Here is a 13,897-nt window from a genome sequence, read left to right on the forward strand (position 1 = left end):
TATAGAAAAAAAGGTGTGTAACTAGATGTAGCAAGATCTTGGCATATGTCTAAGGAAATGTGGGCTTATACACTGCCTTACATATTGTAAATATTTAACCACCTCAGCTTTTTCAAATTCAAATAAAACTTTTATTTGTCTCATACACAGTATGATATGGAGTAAAATGCTTATACGACCACAGATGACCTTAAAATTTAAAAAATAAGAAAAGTAAGAGTTTTGAGAATAAAATAAGAATAAAAAGTATAAAATGGGATTTTTTTTTTTTTTTTTTTTTTTTTACAAATTAGACATATAGAAAAATATAGAACATATATAGCTTCTTTAAGAGGCCAGACTTAACTCTAAACATGACCTTACTGTAGGTGCATGTTATTCACAAGTTCTGACGCGTGTCTTTAGTTACACAGTGTCACTGACGACATCAGACGTTTCGTTGATTTCTTTGTCTCTTGTTTATTTTCAACATCAAAAACAACGGTTGTTACAGTTTCTTGCATAAATCCACTGTAGTCACGACAAGTCGCTTGCTGTGTTCTGTAGCTTCAATAGATTACAGTTACAACAACTTATTTTACTGTATTCCTTTTAGCTTACTGTCTCACGTTATCACGGTCAAAAGCTTGTGTGCTCCACACCTTTCTGTATCCTTCCGTGTCTTAACAACAACTACAACTAACGTGCGTGATAGACATGGAACTGCATAACTGTGGGATGATGTCACAGAACAACCCATGAAGTGATGTCACAATACAAATTATATTTATGATACTTAATGCTTAATGCTTAACTACTAAACTGAAATAAGATAAACATAACAACAAATCACAAGAATGAAATATGGCCCTTACATTTCCAGCCCCTAATTGACAGGCAGGAAGACTGACAATTACACACATTTTTTGTTTGTTGTTTTTTTTTTTTTACAATTGGGCCACAACATTTACTATTGGATTAAAATTTGAATTAACTTTCTTAACACTTTAGAATTAACTTTCTTAACACTTTAGAATTAACTTTCTTAACACTTTAAACATTTTTTTTAACGGTTTAACTTAAGGTATTCATATTGCTGCGTACCAAATGAAAGGAACATGACTACTTTATAAGGTAATTAACAGTCTATTTCACATATCAGGCACAGCTTATCGATGGGTCTTTCCAGGGTACTGGTTTTAGTTTTGACCAGTACACGCCTCACAAGTCCTTTTTTATCAGGGAACACTTTCGTGATCCGTCCGACGACCCATGAATTTCTTGGAGAAGACTCATCAATTATTAGAACTACGTCTCCAATCGAGAGGTTTTTTCTCACCTGAGACCATTTTTGGCGCTCCTGAAGCAAGGGCAAGTATTCACGCACCCATCGCTTCCAGAATAGGTCGGCAAGATACTGAATTTGCTTCCACTTGCGACGTGCGTAAGTGTCCTCTTTTTTGAAAAGACCAGGGGGCAAGTTTGGCTGTTTTTTCATCAGCAGCAGGTGGTTAGGTGTCAGGGGCTCCAGGTCTGTGGGATCGTCTGTAGCGGTGGTAAGGGGACGGTCATTTATTATAGCTTCCACCTCACACAGGAATGTGTGCAAGCTCTCGTCGTTTAGTGTTTGTTCTTTTAGTACAGACCTCAAGATTTTTTTAACTGACCTTATCTGCCTTTCCCATATTCCACCGAAGTGAGACCCAGCAGGAGGATTAAATATCCATTGTATCCCCTTTTGCATGAGGACGCCTTCAATTTTTGACTGATTCCACTGTTGGATAGCTTTACGCAATTCAGTCTCAGCGCCTATGAAGTTTGTTCCATTATCACTTCTCATAACTGACACCTGGCCTCTTCTGCACATGAAGCGTCGAATAGCATTTAAGCAGGAGTCTGTATCTAATGACTGCGCGACTTCAATGTGCACGGCTCTTGTTGTCAGACAAGTAAACAATACGCCATATCTTTTAACATTACTTCTACCCCGTTTGACCTCGAAGGGTCCAAAATAGTCTACCCCTACGTTAGTGAACGGTGGGTGATCTGGTGTTATTCTATCGGGTGGCAGTTCTGACATTTTTTGTTCACTATTCTTCGCTCTGATCTTTCTGCATGTCACACAACTGGACAGAAACTTTCTCACAAGGGAATTTGCTGTCGGAATCCAGTATTTCTGCCGCAATTTTGAAAGCATATAATTCCTTCCACAATGTCCGACCTGTTCGTGAGTGTTTCTTAAGATTAGGGTTGTAATGTGTGAGTCTTTGGGTATAATGACAGGGTGTTTTGCATGCTCAGGCATTGCAGACCTACCAAGACGTCCTCCTACTCTTAGCACTCCATCCTGCAGTACTGGATCCAGTTTGGAGAGACAACTGTTTCTTTTTACGGAAGCATTACCCTTTTGTAACATGGAAATTTCGTCTTTGAATTTTTGGTTTTGAACGAACTTAATGACTTCGTTTTCTGCCCTTGTTAAGTCCTTAATTGTTAGAGACTTATGGTTTTCTATTATTGAGTTGTTTGCCTGTCCCTTAATCCTTCTCGTTCTCTGTTTAAGCATGTCTTTAACGCAAAGAATCCAGGCAACAGATCTTTTCAACTTATACCAGTCGGAGTGATAGTTAATCAGTTTACTCACGGCATCTGTGCTCTCTGTAGTTTTTACGAGGTTCGCTGAGGCTGAGTGTTTAATCTCAATGTCATCCTCTTTCGTCGACAGATCGTGAATGTTTTCAGGCCATTTACTCTCTGGTGTTTTAAGAAAGGGCGGACCATGGATCCAATTGTTGTTTTTCATGAATTTTTCACAGGAAACTCCTCTGGAAGCAGCGTCGGCTGGGTTTTTTAAAGTGTTGACGTACCTCCACTGCTGTGGCTTGGTTGACTCTCGTATGATGGAGATTCTGTTAGCGACAAAGGTTTTAAAGCGAAGTTTTTCATTAACAATGTACCTCAAAACAGTTGTGCTGTCGGTCCAAAACACAGAGTCCAGCAGTTCTATTTCCAGTTGGCCTTTCAGCATTTTGTCGTTGTTTACGGCGACCACTGCCGCTGTCAATTCCATTCGTGGGATAGTAGTTTGTTTCAAGGGCGCTACGCGAGAATTCCCCATCATGAATGCACAGTGTGTAAGTCCATCAGCATTTACTAACCTAATATATGAGACGACTCCATATCCCATTTCACTTGCATCTGAGAAGTGGTGAAGTTGTGCTGTATTTGTGACTCCAAAGTCAACTGGTTTTACGCATCTTGCTACACTAAACTCAGACAATTGATGCAACTCGTGTAGCCAGGCCCTCCATCTTTTTATAAATTGTTCGGGAATGTCATCGTCCCAAGCGAGTCTCTCTTTACATAACTGCTGCATTAAGATCTTAGCTGGCAGTATGACTGGTGCAAGGAAGCCTAAGGGGTCATAAATTGAACTAGTGACTGACAAGATTCCTCTTCTAGTCACAGGCCGCTTTTTTAAGCTAATCTTGAACTTGAGCGTGTCTGAATTAATACACCACAGCACCCCTAGAGCCCTCTCAACAGGGAGTACGTCTTTACTCAAATCTAAGTCCCTCATGTCTTTAATTCTCTCACCCTCAGGGATGGAAGCTAGCAACGTACGACTATTACTTGCCCACTTGGTGAGGTGAAACCCTCCACTTGCGCACAGTTTGGTGAGATTACTATATAGCGCAACTGCTTGGCTATGACTAGAGACAGACTTCAAGCAGTCGTCTACATAAAAGTTTTTAAGTACTGTGTTGACTGCCTCGGCAGATGCATTGCTGCGGTTTTCTTCTGCTGTTTTCCTAAGGGCGAAGTTAGCTACACTTGGAGATGATTTTGCACCAAACAAATGAACGACCATTTTATACTCAACCAAGTCCTGACTCACGTCTCCGTTCGGCCACCACAGGAAACGCAACAAGTCTGTGTCCTTTTCCGGAACTCTGACCTGATAGTACATGGCTTCCACATCTGCCATCATGGCAACTTCTTCTTGTCTAAAGCGTGCGAGCACCCCAATGAGTGAGTTTGTCAGGTCGGGTCCCTGCAGAAGCTCGCTATTTAATGATATTCCCTGATAGCTAGCAGCACAGTCAAAGACTACCCTTAGCTTTTTCTTTTGAGGATGGTGCACACCATGGTGAGGTATGTACCACACCTGCCCGTCTTGTCGACTTAGGTGGGGTGTGGGGACCTTGACTGCATGACCCTTCTCAAACATGTCATTCATGAAGTTTAAATACTCTTTGTGAAAGGAGCGGTTATGCTTAAACTTCCGTTTGAGGTTCAGAGCGCGCTGCATGGCTGCGCTTCGGTTATTGGGCATTTGAATAGCTGCTTTCTTAAATGGGAGACCGATGTAGAAGTGATTATCGGTAAATTGCAGGGAGTTAGTTACAGAGTCTAAAAACTGATAGTCCTCTTGTGACAACTCAGCTTTGTCATCACAGTTCCGTTCAGGAAAATCATGGTTGTACTGTTGTATCAGCATTTGTTCTACACTTTCGATGGAGACTCTGTTGACTGCAACGCTCACTTGCTCATTGTCACATGTGCCTTCCTCGACCGACTCTCGAAGAGGTCCATTTATGGTCCATCCGAGAGCAGTCTTTACTGCATATGGCCCATTGTGCCTGCTGTTAATCACTCGCCATGGTTCTAGGAGCCTGTGCTCTTTGTTACCTATGAGAATTTCAACGCCAGCATTAATGTAAGGCAGTTTTACTTCGCTGAGGTATGGCCACTTATCGATGTCGTGCTGTTGTGGAATATTTTCCACTGAGACTGGGATACTCTTTTGTGTGAACACTTTGGGGAGTTCAACAAAGGTGTTTTCTTCCAGACTGCTAACCTCTAGATCAGTAAGCACGTAGCTTTTTACTTGTTTCTTCGCGTTCAGGGTGCTTAACATGATGTCAATTTTTTTACCTTGTACGTTTAATCGCCTTGCTAGTGACTCTGTACAAAATGTAGCAGAGCTACCTGGGTCCATAAAGGCGTATACTTTTACTGTCTTGTTGCCTTTTTTGGACTTTATTTTAACAGGTACTATGGAGAGAATACAGTCATCTCCAGCCCCGACGCACGCACTCGTTTCGTGACTCGCTGCAACAGGCAATGTTTGAACTGGTTCGGTTTCGTCAGCCTTTGCGATCGCTTGAGCTGTGTCTTTTGCTGCAATGTGTAGCATGCGAGGATGTTTCTTTGAGCACAACTGGCAGGTAATTTTCTTCGTGCAGTCTTTGCTTAAATGTCCTTTTACTAAACAGCCAAAGCAGAATCCATTCTTTTTTAGAAAGTCCAATTTGACCTTATATGTCTCATTGTTAAACTTGTGGCATTCGTCTAGGGTATGATCTTGCTCACAGGATGCACAAGGTTTAGTGAAGGCACTAATAACTAATGCACCACTACTCTTTACTGTGATTGAGTCTCTATGATTTTTACCAACCTGTTTTACGCCGGTCGCAAAGCTGCTGCCCCTCTTTTCTTCAGTTTTTTGCTTGAATCCTGGAGAGGATTTGCTGCTGTGTTTTTTACCACTAGTCGTTGTACCACTAGTTGAAACGTTCAGGTCTCCAAAGAGTGGGTTGGACATTACCTTTGCTTCTCGTTCTACGAATTTCATCAGCTGCACAAACTTAGCTCTTTCCTGATTGCGCTCCTCGTACTTGTATACGTGGCTTCTCCATTTTTCACGCAATTTGTAGGGCAGTTTTGAGGCGACACCTCTCAAGTTGGTAGCATTGTCTAGCTCATCCATGTAGTCGATGCTTGACATGGTATTGTAACATTCTACTAGGAACAGGGAGAAGGTTTTTAGCGACTTTCCGTCCTCTGACTTTATTTCCGGCCAGTTGAGTGCCTTTTGCATCAGCGTTGTAGCGATTATTTGTCTATTTCCGAAATTGTCATGTAACAGTTTCATAGCCTCTGCGTAGCCACGATGTTCTGGCATGAGCAGGCAGCTTCTCACTAGGTTCTTAGGCTGTCCTTCAGTATACTGCTCGAGAAAGAACAGCCTATCATGATTGCTATCAGTGTTGGTTTCGATGGCGTGTTTAAAGGCTCTTACGAAGGACGTGAACTCAAGAGGGTCACCATAGAATGGAGGAACGTTGCGCGAAGGTAAGGAATGTTGCCTCTGACTCTTTGCAAACATTTCTGTAAGATCTGCCTGAAGTGGCATCCTACCCTGAGGCTCCACTATGTCAGTGTTGTAAAGTGAGTGTTCGTTACCTTGGGTGGGCCGTTCCATTAAGGTGCTTGACATTATGGGTTTGGTACTCACTGGCATGCTTAAGTGGGTTGCTCGGAGGCGTGATGGCAGCTCGAGGTATTCCGTTGCCGAACTGTGGTTGCAGTGGTCGTTTTGCTCTGGTTCCGAGGGGCGTGCACCACTCGTTTCGACGACCACGCTCCGTCTGGCAGGATGTTGTTTTTTGCGGTTCTGGTAAGAATTTAGTTCAGCATCGGCCATTGCAAGCGCCGTTTCAATTTCCAGCCTTTCCTTTTGTGCCTTTAATTGTGCTTGTTTAGCCTTTAGTTGTGCTTCCTCCAGCTCCAGCGCCTGCCGATCTCTCAAAGTTGCTGCTTTAGCCAGCAAAGCTGCTCTGTTGGCTTCTGCCTTTTTTAGTCGAGCTTCGGATGCTGCTGACGTTAAGGACCTCTTGGATGCCGATGACGTTACGCTTCCTTGCCTTTGGGGGGCGGGCGTCTTACGCTCCGCCATTGACACACTGTCGTTTGGCGAAACTCCATCGTCAACTGTTTGAGACGGCTTAAAGCGGTTACTAGTGTCCGCGATCCACGACTCCACTCTTATCATGAATTCCGTGCAGCGCGTTAATCTAGGGTGATACCAGTGGTGCTGATCGGTTTCACGCTCTTCATCCTTTACGCACGATCGCACTGTTACATTACTTTCAATAAAGTCATTTAGCAGCGCTTTGTATTGGCGGCTCTTGGCCTTAACGTCATGCAAATTACAAGCATTGTCCATAAGCTTTTGACTTTAATGTAGGTGCATGTTATTCACAAGTTCTGACGCGTGTCTTTAGTTACACAGTGTCACTGACGACATCAGACGTTTCGTTGATTTCTTTGTCTCTTGTTTATTTTCAACATCAAAAACAACGGTTGTTACAGTTTCTTGCATAAATCCACTGTAGTCACGACAAGTCGCTTGCTGTGTTCTGTAGCTTCAATAGATTACAGTTACAACAACTTATTTTACTGTATTCCTTTTAGCTTACTGTCTCACGTTATCACGGTCAAAAGCTTGTGTGCTCCACACCTTTCTGTATCCTTCCGTGTCTTAACAACAACTACAACTAACGTGCGTGATAGACATGGAACTGCATAACTGTGGGATGATGTCACAGAACAACCCATGAAGTGATGTCACAATACAAATTATATTTATGATACTTAATGCTTAATGCTTAACTACTAAACTGAAATAAGATAAACATAACAACAAATCACAAGAATGAAATATGGCCCTTACACTTACCTTCACCATGCTTCACTATGAACATTGGTTTCTGCCAAACATAGTGCTCTGTTCCAAGGTCAGAAGACTTAGTGAGATTTTATATGGCTTCCAAAACAAAATTGGTGATCTTTAAGATTCTATTTGTTTAAATATGTTCCCTTTCAAAAGCTACACTCGATGCTGCGTGAAAACGCTATGAGAACATCTTTCTGTGTTGCCGGTTGTGAAGCATATGTGTATCAAACACGCCAAATCCTGTCATATATAACCTCGGTCAGGTGATGTTATTTAATGAACGTAGCTGCAGGTTATAAATAGGAGTGAACTGAAAACATTCCTCAGATCTTTTTGTTTTCAGGACCGTATTGTGATTGCGTGTGATGTGTGCAAGCGAATTTAAAAGTATTACCTCACCAATATGGTGGAGTTTGTTAGGAGATCCGTACCTCCGCGTGATAGATCTCTTTCGGAGCGTGATCTTCACACCTTTTTTTAGATTGCTCCGCGCGCGGCTCACATTCTTAAAGAGAAACCACGAGTTGCGGCGCATTCCTGGGGTTAAACAGTGCAATCTGGCAGACACGCATGAGACAGGTTTCCCCCTTTCTCTCGCGCTCTTGCCGAATCAGGAAGTTTTCCATCCACTTCTCAAGCGCGCATCGGCACTTCTTGTGAATGGATAGGAAAGACATACTCTCGCTTCTGCGGGTATGGAGGAGTTACTAATGCATGCGATCGATCGATCGATTGATCGATCGCATATCGTATTTGCCCGCAGAAGTGGGATTTTGCCCCAAGCCCCAATAAAAAATGTAGACGTCAGGTTTCTGTCGAGTGGCCGGGGGGAGGAGCCTCAGCGGAGCTCTCTCTCTCTCTCTCTGTCTTTTTTTTTTTGGCAACCTTCATAAAGAGTTAACTCTTTCATGGAATAGCCTTATTCATCCTGTGTTTTTCGTGCCATCAACTTCGATTTATTCGAATATCGTTGATGCAAAGGCGCGGTTATATGATGATGTTCCAGATAAAAGAGACGCTTATGCGCTCTCTCTCTCTCCTGGGACATCATCCTCCCTGAAAAAGCACACACTCCCCACCAAGCCGTATAGACAGACATCTTACCTGGTGTGAAAAAGCTTTCAGGCAGCTGATCAGGCTGGTGCTCTACTGCACACCATGGCGGTTATGCAGGCTTACCAGACTGACCTGCTAAAAGACTTGAGCACTGGCGGGGCTCTTCAATGCCGTTCCTGGAATTACGCAGAGCCACAGACCTGTCTCTTTGTGCAACAAAGCAGACGGCCTGTGCTATCGGCTGTTTTTATGGCTTTGATGGTCTTCCACGGAGAGTTACCTGTGGCTTAATCTCACGGGAATCAAGGATAAGGATCGTGCGTTCCTCCTTGATGCCCCCATGCCCCCTCCGGCCTGTTTGGCGACGCCGTTTGGCCCTCGTAAGACTGGGGTGCGGCGTGCCACCCTTCACAATCCGCCTCAAAGAAGTCGGACCTACGTACTGTTTTTTTCACGAAGAAGAAGTCCTGAGGCTCATTCGCCCAGGACCGTGGGGGTAACTCCCCCCGGGGAGGCGCGCTTAGAATTCCTCTCAAGGATAAAGTGTTTTCCCTGGCACCCCCCGAACTCGCCGTCTAAATGATAAGACTTTTGCCCCTTTCAGAGAAACTGGCAGCGTGGAAGCTACTGCCAAGTATATCCCCTTGGGTACTAAGCACTGTAGTGAGAGCTACAGGATCCAGTTCTCACATCGCCCTCCGCGTTTTAACGGCGTGGTCTCCACTTCTGTCATACCGGAAAGGGCGCATCTGCTGACTCTGGAGTTACAGAAGTTGCTGGAAAAAGGGGCCATAGAACATGTTCCTCTGCCAGACAGAGGGTCAGGCTACTACAGTCGGTATTTCTTGGTTCCCAAGAGGAACGAGGGCCTGCGGGCAGGCTAAAAGACAGGTCAAGACTGTCAATGTGATTGTTTCTTATATCCAACCAAGGGAATGGTTTGTGACAATCGATCTGAAGGATGCATATTTTCACAAAGAAATATTGCCACAACACAGGAAGTTCCTGAGGTTCGCTTTCGGGGGCGAAGCTTAGCAGTATCGGGTCTTTCCATTTGGTCTAGCTCACCCCACACATTAGACGACTGGCTGATTCTGGCTCAGTCGCAGAAGCTAGCAACTCGACATCGGATGTCATCCTAGCTCATCTCCGTTCCTTAGGATTGAGACTCAACGCTATAAAAGCGTTCTCTTTCCTGCTTAGAACACGATATATTTGGGTGTCAGTGAGATTTGATCGCAATGGGGGCACAGGTGTCTCCTACACGTGCCGAATCTATTTCCAACACCCTGAAGGAAAACAAGCTAGGCCAGAAAGTGACTGTTCAACACTCTCAGAGATTTTTAGGTCTCATGGCAGCTGCATCCACGATGAGACCTTTGGGCCTTCTGCACATGAGATTGTTTCAGTTGTGACTAAAAGCAAGAGGATTTTACTCAGGGCCAATCCCCAGAGGCAAATAAGGGTTACGCATCAAGGGCTCCATACACTTTCTATGTGGTTTAGACCCCGGTTTCTGACTTTGGGTCCCACTCTACGTGCGTTTTGTCGTCGTGAGACCCTAACGACAGACGCTTCTCTCACGGGCTGGAGTGCGGTCTTAGATGGCCGTCCAGCCCAAGGCAGCTGGAGAGGCCATCTTCTTGCATGGCACATCAATTGCCCCAAAATAATTGCTTTATTTTGGCCCTGAAACACCTCCTCCAGCAGTTGAGGCTACCATGTCCTAGTGCGGGTGGGACCGGAAGCTATTGAAGCTATTATTCTTTTTCAGAAGAATAATAGCTTCAAGACAATGAGCCTTATTTAATGTTTGTGTAAGGCTTCAAATTCAAGAAAAAAAACTTTAAGACATACTTCTTTGAGTCATTAGGTTGCTTGAGATAAAGTATGGCCTTACCATAACTGTGTCTGTGTTGTGAATGTCAGGTTTGGATAAGTTTCCCAAAACTATTCTTTAGTGGTACACCAACCATTACTGGCCATTAGAGTTTTATATTCGTAAGCAGACAATAGCAGCAAAAATTTATTGTGAGTTACAGTGGTGTGGTGTGGTTCCTCTCCTCCACAAAGTGTCGTTGTGTCGTATCACATGCTCCAACTCAGCACCAGCAATCGCTCCCAGCTGCAGCAGTGCAGTCTCTCTACAATCTGACTGAAGGAGGTTTTTGTACGACTCTATAACACTGTGTGAACCAGTAGCCAGTGATCTCGTGGCGACTCTGACAGTAGTAATCTGCTGCATCTTCAGTCTGGACTCCACTGATAGTCAGAGTGAAATCAGATGCAGATCCACTGCCACTAAAACGAGCTGGAATTCCTGACTGTAGCTGCTTTACAAATTTAATGAGGAGTTTAGGAGCTTCTCCAGGTTTCTGCTGATACCAGTGTAATTGATCACCATATGAACTGTGAGAAGACACTGCCTGACTGGTTCTACAGTTGATGGTGACTGTGTCTCCTGGAAGAGCAGATTTCACTACAGGAGTCTGAGTTACTGTGGCTTGACCTCTGCACTCTGTAGTTTTTTTTTTTTTAAAAGCATACATTATAAGCAACTGAAATATAACTATAAACAATAAGTGTATTTGTATGAATAGATGTAGATATACAATCTGAAGCAGTGCCTGACCTTGAGTCCAGAGGATCAGTGTCCAGATGAAGACGGGGATCAAAGTCATGGTAGCTGTGGGTGAAGTTGCTGTAGCAGCAGCTCTCAGTCATAAAGTGTTAAAGTCACAGCGCAATAAACACCCCCTGAGCACTGAAGCATGTGCTGCCAATGCAAAGTGGCCTCTAAGTATGGAAACATCTTTACCACATTCCCGTAATTCTGTAATGAAGAAGTTTAGTCTTTCACTTTAATTCATCATGATTCAGACTGACTACAGAGGAGATTTACATCTGAGCATCATCATGAAGTTATTGCTTAATATTTTCATGAATAAGGTATAATACAGGTGCATCTCAATGAATTAGAATATCATTGAAAAGTTTATTTAATTCAGTAATTCAGTTCGAAAAGTGAAACTCATACATTATATAGATTCATTACACATACATACAGTATACAGACATATATTTCAAGTGTTTCTTTTTTTTTATTTTGATGATTATGGCTTACAACAAATGAAAAACCCAAAATTCATTATCTCAGAAAATTGGAATATTATGAAAAACGTTTAATATTGGAGATTCATGGTGTCACAATCTAATCAGCTAATTAACTCAAAACACCTGCGAAGGTTTCCTGAGCCTTTAAATGGTCTCTCAGTCTGGTTTAGTAGGCTACTCAATCATGGGGAAGACTGCTGCCTTGACTGTTCCCTTTCAAAGGCTACACTTGATGCTGCGTGAAAACGCTATGGGAAACATCTTGTCATGTTGCGGGTTGTGAAGCATGTGTGTATCAAACACGCCAAATTTTGGCTTTTATAACCTCGGTCGGGTGACGTCATCTGATGAGACGCACCTGCAGGTTATAAATAGGAGTGAACCGGAAACATTCCTCAGATCTTTTGTCTTTACTGACCTTGTTGTGTATGCGTGTCTGTGTTTAAACCAGCAAAATAAGAAAGTGTTTAACTCACTGATATGGCAGAGTTTTAATTGAGCTATCCCTCCGTGTCTGATAAATCCATATCGGAGGGCGATCTCTACACTTTACTGCTTCGAATAAAGTGCTCGCGCGCGCCCTGCATTCCTTGCATTTCTGGGGCTTAAAACACGTGTATCCAGCAGAGCTGAGAGAGACGGATTCAAAACTCCTATCTCTCACTCCCTTGTTGGATCGGGAAATTGAGTATTTCGAACATTTTGCAGGCTGCCGTTTGGAGAAACCAGAGAATAAGGAATAAACCAGTTGTTGGGTAAAAATAACCCAACCAGGTGTTCATTTGTAAATGACTCACTACATCTCATTTGAACCAACCCAACAGTGTGTTTAAAGTACCCGAAATAACCATGAGATTTGGAACAGCAGCTTTAACAGCAGGTCGATTGCAGTGTGTGTGTTGTGCTTGAGTGAGTTTGTCTGGAGAGCCATGAACATCTGCTGAAAGTGCCAATCTATTTTGGAAACTGTTCATGCAAATGTGTGTATGTGTGTGTCACTGAGTATATTTGATGATTAATGTGCTACCGGGTAAGGAGGATACCACTTGTTTTTAACTTTTCTGACTGGTTAGAATGGGCATAAAACATTATGGATATTAACACAATCTAATGCATTCCACTAAAATACAAAAAAAAAAAACTTTAGAAATTTTCCCGATTTACAATTTTTTTTTATCAGAATGAATCATTTACAGCTTTTATTTAGAAAGTGATAGTCTTATTAAAGACTATATTTCTCAAAGCAGGTCATACACTAAACTACACACACTAATTCTTACTTACCTCCTGCTGTATATTAAGAACACATGGCTGTCTCTTAGCCCACTTTGTAGCCTTTTATTCACATAAATGTATTAAATTCTTTCATCGAGTGAATGCAAAATGTCCAGCAAGCAGTGAAAATAATGGCTGTCTCTCAAATCTTCTGATATCTGTTACTTAAGGTCTCCCTCTCTTCTCTTTAGAACAGAAGAAAGAGCTTGAACTGATATTTAATCCTAATTAATTTCTGGTCATGTAGTAATAAGTCCATCACCATAATCAAGCCCAGAGATAACAGACTTTGAGTTAATTATGACTTAACTACTCAGCATATAGATACAGGAATGATGTGTACAACTTTTATCCATTTTTTTTATATGTTGATGATGCACAACATTTGCTTTAAGCACGTTAATATACTACATTTACGCATTTACATTTACGCATTTGGCAGACGCTCTTATCCAGAGCGACTTACATTTTTATCTCATTACACATCTGAGCAATTGAGGGTTAAGGGCCTTGCTCAAGGGCCCAACAGTGGCAACTTGGTGGTTGTGGGGTTTGAACCTGGGATCTTCCGAACCGTAGTCCAATGCCTTAACCACTGAGCTACCCCTGGCCCATACTATTGGATGAAGGATGTAAATTAGGAAATAATCATGTAGGGATGGAACGATTTGAGTGTATTGTGCTATGACCTACTGAACTGAATATGGATGTAGCTCATAAACTTTACAATGTGTTCTTATTTAACACAGGGCTCGCTCATTAGATAAGATATTGGACTGAAATTGGGAAATCACAGGTTCAAACTATTGTGCAAGACCCTTAACTTCTCAGATGCAAAATGAGGTAAATGTAATTAATTCTGGCTAAAATCTACCAAATGCAATAATCTAGATCTTCTAAACAAATTGAAAAAATAGCAGCAAAGTGCACCAGGATGAAACCAGAACAAGA

Source organism: Clarias gariepinus, chromosome 2 (assembly GCF_024256425.1).
Source record: "Clarias gariepinus isolate MV-2021 ecotype Netherlands chromosome 2, CGAR_prim_01v2, whole genome shotgun sequence".
In the NCBI taxonomy this organism is placed as follows: domain Eukaryota; kingdom Metazoa; phylum Chordata; class Actinopteri; order Siluriformes; family Clariidae; genus Clarias; species Clarias gariepinus.